This window comes from Triticum aestivum, chromosome 2A, assembly GCF_018294505.1.
Source record: "Triticum aestivum cultivar Chinese Spring chromosome 2A, IWGSC CS RefSeq v2.1, whole genome shotgun sequence".
Lineage (NCBI taxonomy): Eukaryota > Viridiplantae > Streptophyta > Magnoliopsida > Poales > Poaceae > Triticum > Triticum aestivum.
In genome coordinates this window covers 532,928,633-532,950,470 of record NC_057797.1, presented here as the reverse complement: position 1 = coordinate 532,950,470, position 21,838 = coordinate 532,928,633, and positions in this window count along the sequence as shown.

Below are 21,838 nucleotides of genomic sequence, written 5' to 3'. Positions count from 1 at the left end.
GTCCCCTCAGTTCTTCACGTCTGCCACGCGTCCTTGTGTTGGAAAACGGTGGAGGCGATAAACCAGGCCGCCGCTGGTTGGGCGGCGGGTCGGTCCTGATTCCCCGCGCCTCCGGTGTCTGGATTGGCCGAGCAGGGCGTCTGAGCCTCAACCCTGTTCCTTTATAAAGGGGAGGAAGGGGAAATGGCACCCCGCATTCTTCCATCTTCTATCTCTCTCTGCTTCTGCTCCTCCCTCTCTCCTGCCATGGAGAAAGGGAATCCTGGTCCTTTGACGGTGGCGGCGAGAGTCGCCGCTCGATAGCGCGTCCCTCCCCCTTCTTAACCCATGGTGGCGGAACCGACCGCGAGAGGAAGGGGGAGGGGGCGAGGCTGTGGGCGAGGTCGGGGCAGAGGCCGTAGCGCTCGGGGAAGAGGAGGACGGGGTGATGCGCCGGCCTCGCCCCTGCCAATGATGCCCTTCCCGATGGATGGCCACGTTGAGGACCATCCTTGCGAGTTCGTCATCAGGCTCCGCCGGCCCCTGCGCTGTCGTCTTCTTCTCCCCACTCCATTCGCTCGGGTGATGGAGCGTGTCCCGTCTCAGTCCCTCAGGTTGCACATGAGGGGCTGCGGGAACGAGGGCACGCGGGTCGACGTCGACTTCCCAGCTCCTTGAGTTATGTATCTCCGCCGTGGATGGAAGACGTTCGCCCGCATCCACAGCCTGACGGCGGGGCTCGTCCTCTACTTCAAGTTAATGGAGGACGGCCTGCTCTCCGTCAAGGTCTTCGGAGATCATGGAACTCGTCTGAAATGTTGCGTGGAGAGCTCCTCTGATGGAGATTCTGACGATGGAAGCTCGTCCTCGAGCGAGAGCGGCGAGGAGGACAGTGGGGTGGATAGCGGGGAAGAGTCCGACTAGGCGTAGGACGCCCCGCGCCTAGGCGGGTGCGGCAGCAGCAGCATCTGCACCTGGCCGCTCATCCGGCAGAAGCTGGCCGGGGGCAGGGCCAGCTCCTTGAACGTTGCGGGGCTGTCTCCTTGGGCGGCTGGCGTAGGGAGGCTGGGGAAGAGGAAGAGGGCGGGCGGCAAGGCCGTCAACTCGGAGTACGCGGGCACCGACGCCTTCATCGCGTATTGCTGGTCCTGCCGCCTCGTCTTCCAGCTCCTTTCCCGGCACCGTCATCACCGGCCCGCCCGTGGGTGGCCACCGAGATGTTCTCTTGGTGCTTTCTGCTGCTCGTAGCTCTCCTAGGCGCCCCTTTTACCCTTTCGCCTCCTTGACCTGCCTCCTGAAGAGAGGGACAAGAAAGGGATTATGGGCATCTTATCTCTTTTTTAGTTTGTAAGCCTGCGGGCCTTTGTTAAATTTAAAACATGTAATCCCCTTGGTCGTGTTTTTCATCTCGCACAAACTATACCTATATGGGATGTTTTTAATGAAAAAGGGATGCTTGCCAGGTTTTTCGTTCGTGGGTAAATCCCGCGACAAGGAGCGAATCCTTGTTATTGTTTTGAGATAAACGTTCTTCGCCCGGCAACAGGCCTTGCCGTCCCCCCACTCCACTCGACCGTTCTCGCGCTCTTGGCGGAGGCAGGGATGAGGTGGGCGTTAGGCTCCTCGTCCCACCTCCTTGCCTCCGCGGCTATGGCCAAATCCACACCTAGGAAATAATCCCTAGGTATAGGAAAAAGGGGAGCACGGCAGCCTAGAGATAAAAACGAGGTTTCACATGCCCCAGTCCAGTTCCGAAATGCATGACAGAGGATAAAAGACTTATTTGGATCCGCAGCCCTTGGCAATCTCATCTTGCCGTGGTTGGATCCTTGTGCTTGCAGCCCCCGACAACTGTGGCTTGCTGGGGTCGGGGCACTGGTCTATTTCCTTCTTTCCGAGTAGCTCAACAGAAGTGCTCATGTGCCCTGCGAACCAAAGGAGGACAGAAAAGGAACAGACAGACACGCACTCGACCTCTAGGCTAGGGGTTAGTCTCCACTAAGCACTAGCAACCCTAACCAAGGAAGAGACTCGACCTAGCATGCATGCTATAACTTAGGGCGCCAATGCTTCATTTATTTATGCTTAGGGTCTGCGCCTGGCTTTGCACAAAGGGTCACATGCCTTGTCGGCAAAGCTTGTACAAAATGTGGCTTGCCGGGAGGCCCGGCAAGCCGTGCATTATGGGTAAAACTTGCGAAGATGCTCGATGTTCCAGGAGTTGCTCACTAGGACGGAATCTTCGGTCTCCAGGCGGACTGCACCAGGCCTGGTGACTCGCATTACCCGATAAGGGCCTTCCCACTTTGGCGTCAACTTGTTGGAATTCTTGGCGGACTGAACGCGCCGAAGAACAAGGTCGCCTTCCTCAAGGCTTCGGGCATGAACCTTGCGGCTATGATAGCGGCGCAAGGCTTGCTCATAGCGTGCCGCTCTCACAGCCGCCCGAAGACGATCTTCCTCAAGGAGCGTCGCGTCATCTTGGTGCAACGGCTCTTGCTCAAGCTCATCATAAACGAGCACTCGAGGTGACCCGTATATGAGTTCCATGGGGAGAACTGCTTCTGCCCCGTATACCAGGGCAAAAGGTGTCTAGCCGGTGGCTTGATTTGGCATCGTCCTGATCGACCAAAGAACCGTCGGCAACTCATCAATCCAGCGGCTTCCACTCTTGTGCAGCTTGTCAAAGGTCTTTGTTCTCAGGCCTCACAACACTTCAGCATTTGCCCTCTTCGCTTGGCCGTTGCTCTGTGGATGTGCCACGGAAGCAAAACAGACCTTGTTGTCGAGGTCTTGGATGTACTGCATGAAGGTGTGGCTTGTGAATTGCGTGCCGTTGTCGGTGATGACTCTGTTTGGCACACCAAAATGGCAGACCAGTCCTTTGAAGAACTTAACAGCTGACTGAGCAGTCACCTTCCTCACTGCTTCCACTTCTGGCCACTTTGTGAACTTGTCGATCGCAACATACAAGTACTCAAAGAACCCGACAGCGCGGGGGAATGGGCCCAGTATATCGAGCCCCCAGACCGAGAATGGCCAGGAGAGAGGGATTGTTTGGAGGGCTTGAGTCGGCTGATGAAGCTTCCTTGAATGGAACTGGCACGCTTCATACTTGGTTACTAGTGACGTCGCATCCTGGAGGGCGGTGGGCCAGAAGAAACCTTGCTGGAATGCCTTCCCGGCAAGGGCCCTTGACCCTATGTGGGAGCCACATATGCCTCCATGTATCTCCGCCAACAGCTCCAGTCCTTCCTCCCGGGGGATGCACTTGAGTTTCACACCATTTGGCCTCCTCCAGTATAGGACGTCATCGATGAACTAGTACAGGGCGGACCGACGGGCTACTTTCTCTGCTTCTTCCTGCTCCTCAGGAAGCTTGCTGTTTGGAGGAAGTGGACGGTATGTTGCGCCCATGCCGGAGCCTGGGGATCGACGGCAAGGACCAAAGGCATTTCTTCCTCCATGAGAGCGGCTATCTCTACGGTCAGGGCTTGACGCCCTGTCGGAGACAGTCGCTCTTGGGCAGGCTCAGCGTCCGCAGCAGCACCCTTGCCGGCAGGCCCAAGGGGCTCGGTAGGAAAGTACTTGCCAGGACCTGATTTCCTCGGCCTGTTCTGCCCCGCTGATGGTTCGACAGATGGTTCAGTTAACCGGAGCAAAAAGGTACCTGGTTCCATAGGTAGCTTGAATGCGGCACACTTTGACAGGTAATCAGCAATGTCGTTCTCTGTTCGGGGGACGTACTCCGCCTGGATACCGTCAAAGCGTTCCTCCAGCTTCCTCACCTCATCTACGTAGGCTTCCATCAATGGGCTCTAATAATCCTTGTTGACCTGTCTGACAACGAGCTGCGAGTCGCCCCTGACGATGAGCTTCCTAACCCAGAGGTCTGTCGCGATCCTGAGACCGTCAAGCAATCCCTCGTACTCGGCGGTGTTGTTGGTGGACATCTCCCTGGGGAAGTGCATCTGGATCACGTACTTGAGGTGTTCTCCGGTGGGTGCAACGAGTAGCACACCGGCACCGGCGCCTTGCAGCGAGAAATCCCCATCAAAGTACATGATCCAGTCGCGGTCTGCTTCCTTGCCGGGGAGAGTGGTCTCCTGGATTTCTTCATCAGGCATCGAGGTCCATTCTGCGATGAATTCCGCCAAGACTCTGCTCTAAATTGTCGAGGTACTTTCAAACTTTAAACCGAAACTTGATAGCTCCAAGGCCCATTCCACAACCCTTCTGATTGCGTCCGGGTTGTGCAGTATCCGTTGCAACGGGAGGCGGGTGACGACAATGATCTCGTGGGCCTGGAAGTAGTGATGCAGCTTCCTCGAGGCCATAAGGAGGCCGAAGAGAAATTTTTGCATGCCGGAATACCTCGACCTAGCCCCCTGCAAGAGGGAGCTAACAAAGTAAACCTGGTGTTGCATCATCTTCTTCTTTGGCACCACTTCACTCGACTGTGCGGGCATTGCCTTGGTGGCACCAGACTCGGCCGGGGGCCGCGCCTTGTCGGCACCAGGCCCTGCCGGTGGAATCTTTGGCTTGCCATCCGCTGGTTCTGCCGCCATTGCCGCCTCCTCGTCGACCTCCCTCTGTGCCACCAGTGCGGCGCTGACCACTTGATTCGTCGCCGTCAGATACAGCAGCGATGGCTCTTGTGGTTTAGATGCAACCAGTATCGGCGTGGAGGAAAGGTATTTCTTCAGAACCTATAGTGCTGCCTCGGCTTTTGGTGTCCACTCTATTGGGCCTTCCTTCTTCAAGATTTTGAAGAAGGGAAGGGCGCGCTCGGCGGACTTGGAGATGAACCGGCTCATGGCGGCAACGCAGCCGGTGAGCCGACGCACATCCTTGATCCGCTTGGGCGCCTCGATCTGCTCAATAGCCTTGATCTTGTCTGGGTTTGCCTCGATCCCACGCTGCGACACAAAGAATCCGAGAATCTTGCCAGACGAAACGCCGAAGACGCACTTCTTAGGGTTCAGCTTAAGGTTGATCTTGCGCAGGTTAGCAAATGTCTCTTCCAGATCTTGCACAAGAGTGGGCCCGTCCTTGGTTTTGACCACTATGTCATCCATGTAGGCCTCCATATTTCTATGGAGCTAAGGTTCGAAACCAATTTGGACTGCTCTTGCAAATGTTGCGCCGGCACTCTTCAACCCGAAAGGCATCCGTAAAAAGCAATACGTACCACATGGGGTGATGAATGCCGTCTTCTCTTCATCCTCTTTTGTCATGAAGATTTGGTGGTAGCCCGAGTAGGCGTCGAGGAATGATAACATATCACCCCGGCCGTGGAGTCAACAATCTAGTCGATGCGCGGCAACGGGAAGGGGTCCTTAGGGCAAGCCTTATTAATATCTGTGTAATCAATACACAGTCTCCACTTCCCATTCGCCTTGCGCACCACTACTGGATTGGCCAACCACGTCGGGTGGAGCACCCCTCTCACCAAACCTGCCGCTTCCAACTTCCTGATCTCCTTTGTGATGAACTTCTGCCTTTCTAGAGCCTGCTTTCTGACCTTCTGCTTGACGGGCCGCGCATGGGGGCAGACAGCTAGGTGGTGCTCAATCACCTCCCTGGGAACACCGGGGATGTCGGACGCTTGCCATGCAAACACGTTGACATTTACCCACAGGAAGGTGACGAGCGCGCCTTCCTATTTGCTGTCGAGGTTGGAGCCTATGATGAAGGTCCCTCTTGTGCCATCCTCCCCAACGGGCACCTTCTTGGCCTGCGGCGGCTCGGCTCTGGATCTCTTGCTCTTGTTGGCAGAGCTCTCTGGCATGTCCTCAATGGTAGCACAACACTCCGAGAAGGTGCGCTTGCCGGAGTGGGTGCGAGAGGTCTTGTCGGGCTCCTTTTTCCCTCCCGGGTCGTCAGTGGCAGGAGCAGGTGCCTTGACGGCAGCTGCTGCAACTGCTTCTCGGTAGAGTTGGTCGGCGCAGATCAGCGCGTCCTTCTTGTTGGAGGGGATGGAGATGATGGTCAACGGCCAAGGCATCTTTAGCATGTTGTAGGCGTAGTGTGACGCTGCCATGAACTTGGGCAATGTCGGGTGCTGAGGATCCCGTTGTAGGGAAAGGGGATCCCGGCCACGTCAAAGACAATCCTCTCCGTCCTGTAGTTCAACTCTCCTCCAAATGTCACGGGCAGTGTGACCTTTCCCTTTGGCTGGATCCTCCCCGGATTGACTCCTTGAAACGTGCTCGTTTCCTCGAGGTCTCCATCAGGGATCAGCAACCTTTTTACCATGACAGGCGAGATCAGGTTCAGGCCGGCCCCTCCGTCAACCAACATCTTGTTCACCCTGAGGTTGCATATTGTTGGCGAGACGAACAATGGCAAACACCCAACCGCGGTAGTGCGGTCAGGGTGGTCCTCGGCGTCAAAGATGAGGGGCGTGCTGGACCACTTCAGCGGCTTCTGAGCTTCGAACAACGGCTCTGCTGCTACAATCTCATGCGCCCATGCTTGAGCTGGCGGTGAGAGGTATGCAGCGAGGCGCCGGCATCGACACACATGGCCTCCGTAGCCTTCTGGAACCCTTACTCACCAGACTCGTCGCCCTCGTCGTGATCGTCGTCTTCTTGTTTCTTGTTGCAGCCCCGGGCGGGTCTCTCTTGCTGGTTGTCCTTGCCGGGGCGGCCTCCTTGGCCGCCACGCTTCTTGCCAGATCCCTCAGCACCGTCCTGGTCCTTCTCCTTGTCCCGCCTTTCATACTCAGCCTTTTGCTTCTCAGCAAGCAGCTCGACTTGTCGGCAGTTCTGGAGGTCGTGGCCCTTGGTGCGGTGGATCTTGCAGTATTGCTTGCCGGAGCTTCCTGGCTTGTCGGTAGCCGCCAGGGCCCGGCAAGCGGCGCACCCGGCAATCTCCTTGCCGGGGGCGTCTGCCTTGAACTTCTTGCCGGCACCGGTGTCGTCAGATCCCTCAACGGCAAGCACGGCCTTGCCTTTACGTTTCCTGTTGCGACGCCGGCTCTTCTTCGTCGGGGTGGCGGCGTCTTAATCAGTAGAGTCGGTTTTCACGCTGGCGTCTTCGCCGGGGTACTTCCTTCCCTCTTCAGCCCGGGCGCACCTATCGGCCAGAACGTAGAGCTCGGCCACATCCTTAACCTTGGTCATCGCCAACTCCTTGCGGATTTTGTGATTGCGTACGTTCTGGTGGAACGCGCTAATCACAGCGGCGGGATGAACGTCGGGGATGTTGTACTGCACCCGGCTGAATCTCTGGATGTACTTGCGCAGGGTCTCCCCTTCCTTCTGGGGAATGATATGCAGATCACTGGCCTGGCCATGAGCATGGTGGCCTCTTGTGAAGGCGCAACGAACTCATGGCATAGATCTGACCAGGAAGAAATGGAATCCACCGACAAGTGCATCAACCAAGACATCACATTGGGCTTTAGCGCCAGTGGGAAACAGTTGGCAAGCACCTTGTCATCGCGAGCCCCAGTGGCCTGCATCGCGATGGTGTAGATGCTGAGGAACTTGGACGGATGGGTCTTGCCGGTGTACTTCTCGCTGATGTCGGGCTTGAACGTGCGGTGGGACGGCCACTGGAACTGCCTCAGCTCATGGGTAAAAGCCGGGCAGCCCACCTCGTAAGGTAGGCCGCCGGGGCCCCCCGGTGCTGGGTGGTCCATAGAGGGTCCCGCCCGCTTGTCCGACTGGCGGCGCGTTTCGCGCCGGCGCCCGACGGTGGTTCGAGCGTCTTCGTGAGCTCGCTCCCAAAGGACCTGGCGCTGGTCCTGGAGGGTCTGCGGGTCGGACAACACTATGGAGATGTTATCACAAGCGTCGTCACGACGGGCCGACGCCCGCAGCGGCTGGTGAGGAGGAGGAGAGTGCACCATGGCCGCAGCTCCCCCGGTCCTCCCAGTGCCAGCATGTGGTGGCTCGGTGGAGCGCCGGCCCGAGGGGCCCGCCGGTCGTGGATCGTCTTTGTTTGTGATGGTGACGAGGCTCCGGATGGTGGCCCTCCACTCGTCGAGCTTCTCCGCAGCAGGAGGGAAGTCGAGGAGCAGCTGCGCGCGTGCCAAAGCTTCCGCTGGCGTGGGCGGCGGCGACAGCTGCGTGGATCGTGGCGCACTTCAACTTCTAACTACGTTAGAAGGAGCTCTGTCACAACCCAGCGGTTGCGTGCCATTTTCGCCAGCGCTTTGACGAGCGTGCTGAACCCCCTCATTTTGCCGATGACTCACAGGGCTCTTCCCACGGCGGTGCCCAGGGTCACCATCGTGGTGACGCTGCTCGGCGCGCACACCATGGGAAGAACATGCGGTGGTCGCCGGTGTAGGCGTCCTGGAGGTCACCGCGCCACCCGAAGTCTGCACAGCTTTCCCCCTGGAGGGCCCCGCGCCGCCTGCGAAGGGGCCAGCTTCGTCCTTGGATCCGGCAACGTGTAGCCGGTCGTCTGGTGCGCGAACGATGCCGCTCGCCAGGCTCCGACTGCCTGGGCGATGCTGGTGCTCGCGGGCCGCGGCCCGGGTCCTATCTACGACCGGTTCGCTGCTCGTCCGCACCGGCACGGGTCTTTCGGCTCCCAATGAATCGACCACTATGGTCGTCTTCTTCTTAGGGGCCATAGCGACAAAGAACTGCTAGGCTAACTACTAGACCAGATTCTCACAATTGCGCCCCCTACCTGGCGCGCCAAAGATGTCGGTGTGGAACGACACCTATGGGATCACAAGAATCCCTACTACGGTTGCCGGGGCGCAGGGTTGCGAGGAGAGCAGGGCTAGTAGACAGCACAAGGATCGTTTACCCAGGTTTAGGCCGCAAGGATGCGTAAAACCCTAGTCCTGCTTTGGTGGGTGTATTTCTGAGAGTTCTTGAGCTCTCGAACTAGCTGTGGTCAACGTGTGGTTCCAAAGAGCTGAATCCCCATCCTCGTCGCCTCGAGCCTCCTTTTATAGGAAAAAGGGGTTGCCAGAGTGGCACACAGGAGGTGGAAAGGTCTACAGTGGCACGAGGTTATCCCTCGTATTACAAGACAAGGTGCATTTAATGCATCGCTTAGGTGTCCTCTTGCTTTATCGAGGATGGGGGCGAGGCCCGTCCCGTCCGTCGCCGCTCCTCCTTGCTTCGACACGCACCCCGGCCAGGGATGCGTGCGGTGCCATGTAGGCATGCAGGCAGCTGAGTTGGCGCGGTGGTGGAGCCTTCACGAAGATCTGCATGCTGCCACGTAGGCGCTTGACGAGTTGGCTTGGGAGCTGCATGTTGCCACGCAGGTGCCTAATACGTCTCCAACGTATCTATAATTTTTGATTGCGCCATGCTATATTATCTACTGTTTTGGACATTATTGGGCTTTATTATCCACATTTATATTATTTTTGGGACTAACCTATTAACCGGAGGCCCATCCTAGAATTGCTGTTTTTTGCCTGTTTTAGGGTTTCGAAGAAAAGGGATATCGAACGGAGTCCAAACGGAATGAAACCTTCGGGAACGTGATTTTCTCAATGAACAAGACCCGGGAGACTTGGACCCTACATCAAGAAAGAAAAGAGGAGGCCACGAGGTAGGGGGCGTGCCCACCCCCACCAGGCGGTCCCTCCACCCTCGTGGGCCCCCTGTTGCTCCACAGACGTACTCCTTCCTCCTATATATACCTACGTACCCCCAAACGATCAGATACGGAGCCAAAAACCTAATTCCACCGCCGTAACTTTCTGTATCCATGAGATCCCATCTTGGGGCCTGTTCCGGAGCTCCGCCGGAGTGAACATCGATCATGGAGGGCTTCTACATCAACCCCATAGCCTCTTCGATGAAGTGTGAGTAGTTTACCTCAGACCTACGGGTCCATAGTTAGTAGCTAGATGGCTTCTTCTCTCTTTTTGGATCTCAATACAATGTTCTCCCCCTCTCTTGTGGAGAACTATTCGATGTAATCTTCTTTTTGCGGTGTGTTTGTTGAGACCGATGAATTGTGGGTTTATGATCAAGTCCATCTATGAATCATATTTGAATCTTCTCTGAATTCTTTTATGTATGATTGGTTATCTTTGCAAGTCTCTTCGAATTATCACTTTGGTTTGGCCTACTAGATTGATCTTTCTTGCAATGGGAGAAGTGCTTAGCTTTGGGTTCAATTTTGCTGTGTCCTTTCCCAGTGACAGTAGGGGCAGCAAGGCACGTATTGTATTGTTGCCATCGAGGATAACAAGATGGGGTTTTCTTCATATTGCATGAGTCTATACCTCTACATCATGTCATCTTGCTTAAGGCGTTACTCTGTTTTTAACTTAATGCTCTAGATGCATGCTGGATAGCGGTCGATGAGTGGAGTAATAGTAGTAGATGCAGGCAGGAGTCGGTCTACTTGTCTCAGACATGATGCCTATATACATGATCATACCTAGATATTCTCATAACTATGCTCAATTCTGTCAATTGCTCAACAGTAATTTGTTCACCCACCGTAGAATACGTATGCTCTCGAGAGAAGCCACTAGTGAAACCTATGGCCCCTGGGTCTATCTTTATCATATTGATCTCCTACTACTTAGTTATTTCCTTTGCTATTTGCTTTGCCTTTATTTTACTTTTCATCTTTTATCATAAAAATATTATCTTATCATATCTATCAGATCTCACTCTCGTAAGTGGCCTTATAGGGATTGACAACCCCTATTTGCGTTGGTTGCGAGGATTTATTTGTTTTGTGCAGGTACGAGGGACTCGCACGTAGCCTCCTACTGGATTGATACCTTGGTTCTCAAAAACTGAGGGAAATACTTACGCTACTTTGCTGCATCATCCCTTCCTCTTCAGGAAAAACCAACACAGTGCTCAAGAGGTAGCAGTGCCTACCTAGCTGGTTGGGCTGGTAGCTGCATATGAACGGTGGTGGAAGCTTGGTTGACGTGGTCAAAGGGCTCACAAAATTTTAGATTTTTTAGATTTTTTTGCTATTTTTTTAGGACGGTCAAATCTGTTTGACCGGACGATAACAGCGCAAAAGGGCATTTCTATAAGGGCACCTAACGGCGGAGGGGCAAATTTGAGCAGGCTTTCGAATTAGGGGTATATATGATTAGGTGGTTCGAGTTAGGGACAGAAATGCAAATGGCCATTGTTTTATAGAAACTATTGATCTCTCATGCTTCACCTAGATTATTTTGAGAGTCTTAATAGCACGGTAATTTTCTTAAATCCTAATATGCTAGGTATTCAAAGTTAGTAAAATTTTGTTAAGAGTGTTTTGAATACTAAGAAAAGTTTGATGCTTGATGATTGTTTTGAGATATGGAGGTAATAATATCAAAGTCGTGCTAGTTGAGTAGTTGTGAAATTGAGAAATACTTGTGTTGAAGTTTGCAAGTCTCGTAGCATGCACGTATGGTAAACGTTATGCAACAAATTTGAAACATGAGGTGCTATTTGATTGTCTTCCTTATGAGTGGCGGTCGGGGACGAGCGATGGTCTTTTCCTACCAATCTATCCCCCTAGGAGCATGCGCGTAGTACTGAGGTTTTTGATGACCTGTAGATTTTTTCAATAAGTATGTGAGTTCTTTATGACTAATGTTGAGTCCATGGATTATACGCACTCTCACCCTTCTATCCTTGCTAGCCTCTTTGGTACCGTGCATTGCCCTTTCTCATATTGAGAGTTGGCGCAAACTTCACCGGTGCATCCAAACCCCGTGATATGATACGCTCTTTCACACATAAACCTCCTTATATCCTCCTCAAAACAGCCACCATACCTACCTATTATGGCATTTCCATAGCCATTCCGAGATATATTGCCATGCAACTTTCCATCATTCCCTTCATCATGACACATTCATTATTGTCATATTGCTTAGCATGATCATGTAGTTGACATAGTATTTGTGGCAAAGCCACCGTTCATAATTCTTTCATACATGTCACTCTTGGTCCATTGCATATCCCGGTACACCGCCGGAGGCATTCATATAGAGTCATCTTTTGTTCTAGTATCGAGTTGTAATCATTGAGTTGTAAATAAATAGAAGTATGATGATCATCATTTTCTAGAGCATTGTCCCAAGTGAGGAATATAAAAAAAGGCCCAAAAAAAGAGAAAGGCCATAAAAAGAGAAATGAGAGAAAAAGAGAGAAGGGACAATGTTACTATCCTTTGCCACACTTGTGCTTCAAAGTAGCACCATAATCTTCATGTTAGAGAGTCTCTTGTTTTGTCACTTTCATATACTAGTGGGAATTTTTCATTATAGAACTTGGCTTGTATATTCCAACAATGGGCCTCCTCAAGTGCCCTAGGTCTTCATGAGCAAGAAAGTTGGATGCACACCCACTAGTTTCTTTTGTTGAGCTTTCATACATTTATAGCTCTAGTGCATCCGTTGCATGGCAATTCCTACTCCTTGCATTAAACATCAATCGGTGGGCATCTCCATAGCCCATTGATTAGCCTCGTTGATGTGAGACTTTCTCCTTTTTTGTCTTCTCCACATAACCCCCCTCATTATATTCTATTCCACCCATAGTGCTATGTCCATGGCTCGTGCTCATATATTACGTGAAAGTTTATAGGTTTGAGATTACTAAAGTATGAAACAATTGCTTGGCTTGTCATCGGGGTTGTGCATGATGAGAGCATTCTTGTGTGACGAAAATGAAACATGACTAAACTATATGATTTTGTAGGGATGAACTTTCTTTGGCCATGTTATTTTGAGAAGACATAATTGCTTAGTTAGTATACTTGAAGTATTATTATTTTTATGTCAATATGAACTTTTGTGTTGAATCTTTCGGATCTGAATATTCTTACCACAATTAAGAATAAATACATTAAAAATTATGCCAAGTAGCACTCCACATCAAAAATTCCATTTTTATCATTTACCTACTCGAGGACGAGCAGGAATTAAGCTTGGGGATGCTTGATACGTCTCCAACGTATCTATAATTTTTTATTGCTCCATGCTATATTATCTACTGTTTTGGACATTATTGGGCTTTATTATCCACTTTTATATTATTTTTGGGACTAACCTATTAACCGGAGGCCCATCCTAGAATTGCTGTTTTTTGCCTGTTTTAGGGTTTCGAAGAAAAGGAATATCAAACGGAGTGCAAATGGAATAAAACCTTCGGTAACATGATTTTATCAACGAACAAGACCCGGGAGACTTGGACCCTACATCAAGAAAGAAAAGAGGAGGCCACGAGGTAGGGGGTGCGCCCACCCCCACCAGGCGCGCCCTCCACCCTCATGGGCCCCCTTTTGCTCCACCAGCGTACTCCTTCCTCCTATATATACCTACGTACCCCCAAACGATCATATACGGAGCCAAAAACCTATTTCCACCGCTGCAACTTTCTGTATCCACGAGATCCCATCTTGGGGCTTGTTCCGGAGCTCCGCCGGAGTGAACATCGATCATGGAGGGCTTCTATATCAACACCATAGCCTCTCCGATGAAGTGTGCGTAGTTTACCTCAGACCTACGGGTCCATAGTTAGTAGCTAGATGGCTTCTTCTCTCTTTTTGGATATCAATACAATGTTCTTCCCCTCTCTTGTGGAGAACTATTCGATGTAATCTTCTTTTTGCGGTGTGTTTGTTGAGACCGATGAATTGTGGGTTTATGATCAAGTCCATCTATGAATAATATTTGAATCTTCTCTGAATTCTTTTATGTATGATTGGTTATCTTTGCAAGTCTCTTTGAATTATCAGTTTGGTTTGGCCTACTAGATTGATCTTTCTTGCAATGGGAGAAGTGCTTAGCTTTGGGTTCAATCTTGCGGTGTCCTTTCCCAGTGACAGTAGGGGCAGCAAGGCACGTATTGTATTGTTGCCATCAAGGATAACAAGATGGGGTTTTCTTCATATTGCATGAGTCTATCCCTCTACATCATGTCATCTTGCTTAAGGCGTTACTCTGTTTTTAACTTAATACTCTAGATGCATGCTGGATAGCGGTCGATGAGTGGAGTAATTGTGGTAGATGCATGCAGGAGTCAGTCTACTTATCTCAGACGTGATGCCTATATACATGATAATACCTAGATATTCTCATAACTATGCTCAATTCTGTCAATTGCTCAACAGTAATTTGTTCACCCACCGTAGAATACTTATGCTCTCGAGAGAAGCCACTAGTGAAACCTATGGCCCCCGGGTCTATCTTTATCATATTGATCTACTACTAGTTAGTTATTTCCTTTGCTATTTACTTTGCCTTTATTTTACTTTGCATCTTTTATCATAAAAATGTTATCTTATCATATCTATCATATCTCACTCTCGTAAGTGGCCTTATAGGGATTGACAACCCCTATTTGCGTTGGTTGCAAGGATTTATTTGTTTTGTGTAGGTACGAGGGACTCGCGCGTAGCCTCCTTCTGGATTGATACCTTGGTTCTGAAAAACTGAGGGAAATACTTATCCTACTTTGCTGCATCATCCCTTCCTCTTCGGGGAAAACCAACGCAGTGCTCAAGAGGTAGCAGTGCCTGCCTAGCTGGTTGGGCTGGTAGCTGCATGTGAACAACGGTGGAAGCTTTGTTGACGTGGGCTTGGCGGTGACCTTGCCGGCATCTTTGGCGAGGGTCTTGCTGGGCGGCCCAGCAAGGGTCTCGCCGTGGCGTGTTGTCGTCCCCGGCAAGGATCTTGCCGGGGGTCTGGTGGCCTTCCTTGGCAAGGATCTTGACGAGAATCGTCATCTTCTAATCTGATCTTGAATATGTCTTCACAAAGATCTGTATGCCACCACAGGGGTGCCGTCCCGAGCCCTGGCCCCACGCTTATGATGGCACTGGGGCCGTGGGCTCAAGGGTGGCTCGCTCTGTTGGTGCGGGGCGAGCTGTCCCGGCAAGAGTCTTTCCGGGGTCGCTAAGGCCACCCGGCAAGGGTCTTGCCGGGGGAACTTGCTTCGTCCCTCTGCTCTTTGTGGTCTTGGCCTTGGTGTTGCTTTGATTGTCTTGGGATTCAATCTTACCTTGGCTCACATCCCTCGTTTTGCTTGGTGTGGCCGTGGGCGTGGCTCTGACTGCCCGTGCACGGGAAAAGGGGTACAAAGATGCACCCCTATTTTTTTTACACCGACAACTCCGTTTTCTTGCACGATGCTTCTTTTGGTCGGTACAAATTCACTATATAATCTCCCAAAGGTTTTGACCACTGTATCACGCAAATATCTCTTGTCTTTGTTTCGAGCTATTTTTCTGAGAGATCTAGGTCGCCATGTCATCTTCAAGTTCCCCCAAGGACAAGTTCTTCGAGAAGGTCATCAACCCCTACCTTGCGGAGGTGCTGCAACACCCTCGAACCATTGAGCTGCGTGAGGGGTTGTTGCACATCCGCGATGTTGAGGGACCAAGAAGGACCGGAAGTGTGGAGACAAGGCTCGAGGAAATGGAGCAACAAGTTTTCAAGTGTCAGGAGATGGTGGAGTGTGGACTCGACTCCAATCACATAATGATCACGGAGTTCACCAACAACCACAAGCTGGACGCCAAGGACATTGGGGAGGCCATCTTCAAGCTTCATGAGAAAATCGAGCACCTCCAAGCCTAGATATATGATCTGCAAAATCAAAACTATGAGTATGAATATAGATTCAAGAGGATGAGTTTGGCTACAGATTTGAGGATCCCGGAAAATCGATCATCCTTTTATGATGGTGAGCCTATGCCTTGGAAGATGGACGACAAGCCTACATCATGAACAACTCCTTCATCACCACTTCCTAGGAAGGAAGCATAAACACATGGGTATGGGCACTCCCCTTGGCAACTGCCAAGCTTGGGGGAGTGCCCCGGTATCATATCACCATCACTTTTATGTTTACCGTTTTTCTTAGTTCGATCCTTTTTGATAATGTCTTGATCTAGTAGGATAAAGTTTTAGTATGATCTAGTTGTGAGTTTTGCTTTATGATCTTCTTATGTAATCGAGTTCATGAGCTATATATAATAAAGATTAGTGTTGAGTCAAGGGCTTGATTATTTTGCTATGATCTTGAGGGAATAAAATAAAATAGAAGAAATAAAAAGAAATGGAGAGATCATATGGATCTTATGGAGAGTAATGAGCTCACATATAAAAAGTATGATGAATAAAAGTTGTTGAGAGTTGACAAACATAGTTTTGGTCATCGTTGCAATTAATAGGAAGTAATAAAGAAAGAGAGGTTTTCACATATAAATATACTATCTTGGACATCTTTTATAATTGTGAGCACTCATTAAAGTATGATATGCTAAAGAGTTGACGTTGGACAAGGAAGGCAATGTAATGGGTTATGTTTTCTTACATCTGAGATAAATTATATTGTCATGGATCATCCAACATGTTGAGCGTGCCTTTCCCTCTCATACTAGCCAATTTCTTTGCACCAAGTAGAGATACTACTTGTGCTTCCAAATATCCCTAAACCAGTTTTGCCATGAGAGTCCACCATACCTACCTATGGATTGAGTAAGATCCTTCAAGTAAGTTGTCATCGGTGCATGCAATAAAAAATGCTCTCTAAATATGTATGATTTATTAATGTGGAGAAAATAAGCTTTATACGATCTTGTGATGTGGAAGAAATAAAAGCGACGGACTGCATAATAAAGGTCCATATCACAAGTAGCAATATAAAGTGATGTTCTTTTGCATTAAGATTTTGCGTATCCAACTATAAAAGTGCATGACAACCTCCGCTTCCCTCTGCGAAGGGCCTATCTTTTATTCTTGTGTTATACTTCATATAAGAGTCATGATGATATTCACCTTTCCTTTTTACATGTTATCCTTTGGCAAGCACAATGTGTTGGAAGGATCCTGATATATATGGCTAATTGGATGTGGGTTTCCATGAACTATTATTGTTGACATTACCCTTGAGGTAAAACGTTGGGAGGCAAAACCATAAGCCCCTATCTTTCTCTGTGCCCGATTAAAACTTCATAACCATAAATATCCCGTGAGTGTTAGCAATTATGAAAGACTAAAAGATGGTTGAGTATGTGGACCTGCTGAAAAGCTCTTATATTGACTCTTTCCTATGTTATGATAAATTGCAATTGCCTCAATAACTGAGATTAGAGTCTGTTGGTTCTCAATGAAGTTTATGATTCATATTTTAAATTGTGATTGAATTGTTACTTTAGTATAACAGATCATATCACAATATATATATATATATATATATATATATACCTACTATTAAAGGGATTAGGTATTCTTGGTTTTGTTCCGCTTTGTTTCGTCCCGTTTAGGTGATTTTTTTTCTTTTTGGTTTCGTCCCGCCTCAAAGATTTTTATTATCCGAGGTGGTACTATTTTTTGATGCTGCACAAGCTCACTCACATTTTTGTTTCTGGGTTGAACGATCGCTTGGCTGGGCGAGTGTATGCGATCGAAGCCCATCCAAGCAAAAAACAAATATGGGCGTCCATCAATTTATGGGCTGTGAGTGGGCTCCTGAAAATCAAGTAAAAACAAGTGGGATTCGTAATATCAAGTAAAATATAGTTTACACATTGGAGAATCAAACACAACACCTCTCATATCAAAATATCCCGCTGTAACCAACTCAGCTAATTTATATTTGTGATTAATCCCACTTGGAGGGTTTATATTGAATCACCCTAATATACCTTCCCTAATTGCTTGGAAGACCCTGAAAGGAATTGGCCCTTATTGTGTGGATGCCATGCAAAAAAAGAGAAATATTTCGGGGCATTAATTGCCGCCGAGGAGTCCCCTTGATTAAAGGGAGGGATCATGATGGGGCTGGATTTGTGTGTCCTTTAAAGGATGCGGGATTTGTGGGCTGCTAATGAACCCATAATTAACGGTTAATAGTTGCACAATTAAGGAATGATTGCTGCAAGCTGGCCCCTGTTATTAGGGAGAAAAGGAAGGAATTTAAAAGAAGAAGAAAAGGAAGGAATTTAAAATAGGAAATATGAAGTACGAATTATTTCGGCCAGTGTGAATGTCAAGTTAACGATTATTGATTTGTAGCCAATGGGAACCAATGTTTTGCATGTTTTTTAAGACTTCATAAAAATTCAAGAAAATGTTTGCAAAATGGTGCGTCAAATTGTGATCAAACCGTTGTCCTTGAGTCCATGGACTCTAAAGGACCAATAACCAAGTAGGCCATAAACATTTTGTGATTTTTTTAATGGATTACATCCAATATTATGCGTACTCATTTGATCTAAGGTTGAATAACTTAAATATTCTTTTTTTGTCATGAATGAACCGATGAGCCAGCGATACAACCGGTGAGTTGCTCGTTCATTTTTTAAACTATGATTAGATGGCCATGGCGAAAGAGCACGCCATAGTTCGCTGCTGAAAACCTACCCAAGTTCATCATAGAGATGAAGAAGGAGGACGGTGTCGACAGTGAAGTGTATGCAGTTTGTGTTGACTCAATTAATTGATGTCCTCCTGACTTAACTTAATTTGCATTAATAATTATTATTGTGTGCGCTAAGAAGGAAATGCATCGGCTGATTTGTTAAGATGTTTGTGTTGAAGCACGTGAAGATGTATGTGACGCGCAAGGAACTACAAGCCAGTGTAGGGAGAGGTTTGTGAAATCGGCATGGTAGAGTGTGATGACCAAGCTCGCCACCTTGGGATTGATGGCATTTGTTGTAATAGGTGGGCAAGTGACCACCATCACGATGACATGGGAGAAATAGCAACGAAGATGACTCATTAGGTCTATGCGTGAGTTTGTTTCTCTCGTTGCAACGCACGTGCTCTTAAGTTAGTAGTATATACGAGTTTGGGTTGGACTCCTATAACCAGCAGTGCTTCTATCTTTCTATGGTATCTTCAAATCTCGCAGATAGACTAGCCGCTATTTTGCTTTTCCGACCGCGCGTGGCTGTGAAGTACTCCAGGACCTGCTAATTAGGGAGTAAAATGCCAAAAACCATCACCATTGCGCACAATGCATAAAATAATCACCATTTTCATAACAGTCTGCCCATGGCATCGTTTTTGGTAATCGCATTGCTGAAAGCAGTAAATGCCCAGTTGACTGTGTTTTGACAGCAAGCCTGATAGCCCGGCCCCATCGGAAAGGTCCACGTGGCAAAGGCAAACAACAAGGCATGACGGACGTTAACACCGCTCGTTTAACCTAGCCGACGCCGCGAAGGGGTAAAGTTTCCCCAAATTCACTCGCCCTCATGTCCTCATGATGCCCTCATGTCCGTATTTTATTTTATCGACACCTCTATCTCTAAACATGTGGACATATTTTTTGATTTCGGCTTTTGCTTGAAGACAAGCGAGGTCTAAGCTTGGGGGATTTGATACGTCCATTTTGCATCATGATTTTATATCGATATTTATTGCATTATGTGCCGTTATTTATGTAACTATATTTATGCCTATTCTCTCTTATTTTACAAGGTTTACATGAAGAGGGAGAATGCCGGCAGCTGGAATTCTAGGCTGGAAAAGGAGCAGCTACTAGAGACCTATTCTGCACAGCTCCAAAAGTCTTGAAACTCCACGAGAATTATTTTCAGAATATATAAAAATATTGGGCAAAAGAAGTACTAGAGGGGGGGCACCCACCGTCCACAAGGGTGGGGGCGCGCCCTACCCCCCCTGGGTGCGCCCCCTGCCTCGTGGGCCCCCTGGTGGCCCTCCGATGCCCATCTTTGGCTATATGGAGTCTTTCTTTGAGAAAAAAATCATAAGCAAGCTTTCAGGAAGAAATTCCGCCGCCATGAGGCGTGACCTTGGCGGAACCAATCTAGGGTTCCAGCAGAGCTGTTCTGCCGGGGAAACTTCCATCCAGGAGGGGGAAATCATCACCATCATCATCACCAACGATCCTCTCATCGGGAGGGGGTCAATCTCCATCAACATCTTCACCGGCACCATCTCATCTCAAACCCTAGTTCATCTCTTGTATCCAATCTTTGTATCCAAACCTCAGATTGGTACCTATGGGTTGCTAGTAGTGTTGATTACTCCTTGCAGTTGATGCTAGTTGGTTTACTTGGTGGAAGATTATATATTCAGAACCATTATGCATATTAATACCCCTATGATTATGAACATGAATATTCTTTGTGAGTAGTTACGTTTGTTCCTGAGGACATGGGAGAAGTCTTGCTATAAGTAGTCATGTGAATTTGGTATTCGTTCGATATTTTGATGAGATGTATGTTGCCATCCCTCTAGTGGTGTCATGTGATCGTCGACTACATGACACTTCACCATTGTTTGGGCCTAGAGGGAGGCATTGGGAATTAATAAATAGATGATGGGTTGCTAGAGTGACAGAAGGTTAAACCCTAGTTTATGTGTTGCTTCGTAAGGGGCTGATTTGGATCCATATGTTTCATGCTATGGTTAGGTTTACCTTAATACTTATGTTGGAGTTGCGGATGCTTGCAATGGGGGTTAATCATAAGTGGGATGCTTGCCCAAGTAAGGGCAGTACCCAAGCACCGGTCCACCCACATATCAAATTATCAAAGTACCGAACATGAATCATATGAACGTGATGAAAACTAGCTTGACGATAATTCCCATGTGTCCTCGGGAGTGTTTTCCTTCATATAAGAGTTTGTCCGGGCTTGTCCTTTGCTACAAAAAGGATTGGGCCATCTTGCTGCACCTTATTTACTTTTATTACTTGCTACTCGTTACAAATTACTTTATCACAAAACTATTTGTTACCGATAATTTCAGTGCTTGTAAAGAATAACTTACTGAAAACTGCTTATCATTTCCTTCTGCTCCTCATTGGGTTCAACACTCTTACTTATCGAAAAGGCTATGATAGATCCCCTACACTTGTGGGTCATCAAGGTGAGCTCGTAAGTATGTTTGTTCCTCCAAACAGCTGGGCTCTGACGGTTATGGCATGGATGAAGAAGCCATCCACCATAACGAAGGTGATTGGTGTTGAGATACCGGTGCAGGAACCGGGGTTGTACTATTCGCCACCACCCAGGCCGCCGCGGACCACGTTAGGGATATACCTGTATCGAGTGTTCGTGCATGTCGAAGAAGTGCTCAATCCATCAATCGAAGTCATGCCGCCGCCGCTGGTGCCCGGGTCCGTCGACGACGTCCATTATAGAAGTCAACGTTAGACTTTCCCCGTGTTGCTCAGAAAGATGGATGGCACAAGGCCTACTCCATCACGCGGCGGAGGCCACTGCTTCTTTGGGAGAAGAGGCAGGGATGGCTGCCTGGATGTGCTCTAATTTGAGGTAACAACTGAATCTTGGCAGATCACCTGTTCTATTTTTTACCTCAACTTTTTTTAGAAAGGGTTGTACGTCAACTTAATGTTCTAGCAGAACTTATATATTGTGTTGCCTGTCTGTTTTCTTTGCACGGCATTCAAGATATTTCCCCGTCATTGATAAAGACGATGAACTGTTATGTACGAGTTCGTTGGTTCCAACATAACCCTACCCATAGCGATCCACTGCTTCCACCCTGATTGTGCCGCCTGCGTGAAATTTTTGTATGCAAGTTCAGTGTGCTGTGATGTTCTATATGATTGTGTCAACTATATAAGTTTTACTGAGCATCATCAATGCATATGGCTGAAAGATGTATTTACGAGCATCGACCGATGGGTCTCTCTCTCACACACACACACATGCACACACACACACGCACAAGTGGGACCCGTTGAATTATTTCTTCGCTCATGACAACTTTTAATTAGGTTCCACTGTACTCTAGCTTTTTTCTTAAGTTATTAATTGAGCTCAGTGACTTCAAAAAGTTGTACAGAAGCCTTGTTTGGGCCTTTCCGATGTTGCTGAATGTAGGCTGAGTAGCCATGTAAGGTTGTACTGTACTACACAGGCCTTTTTTTCAACATCAGCAATGCAACTGGGC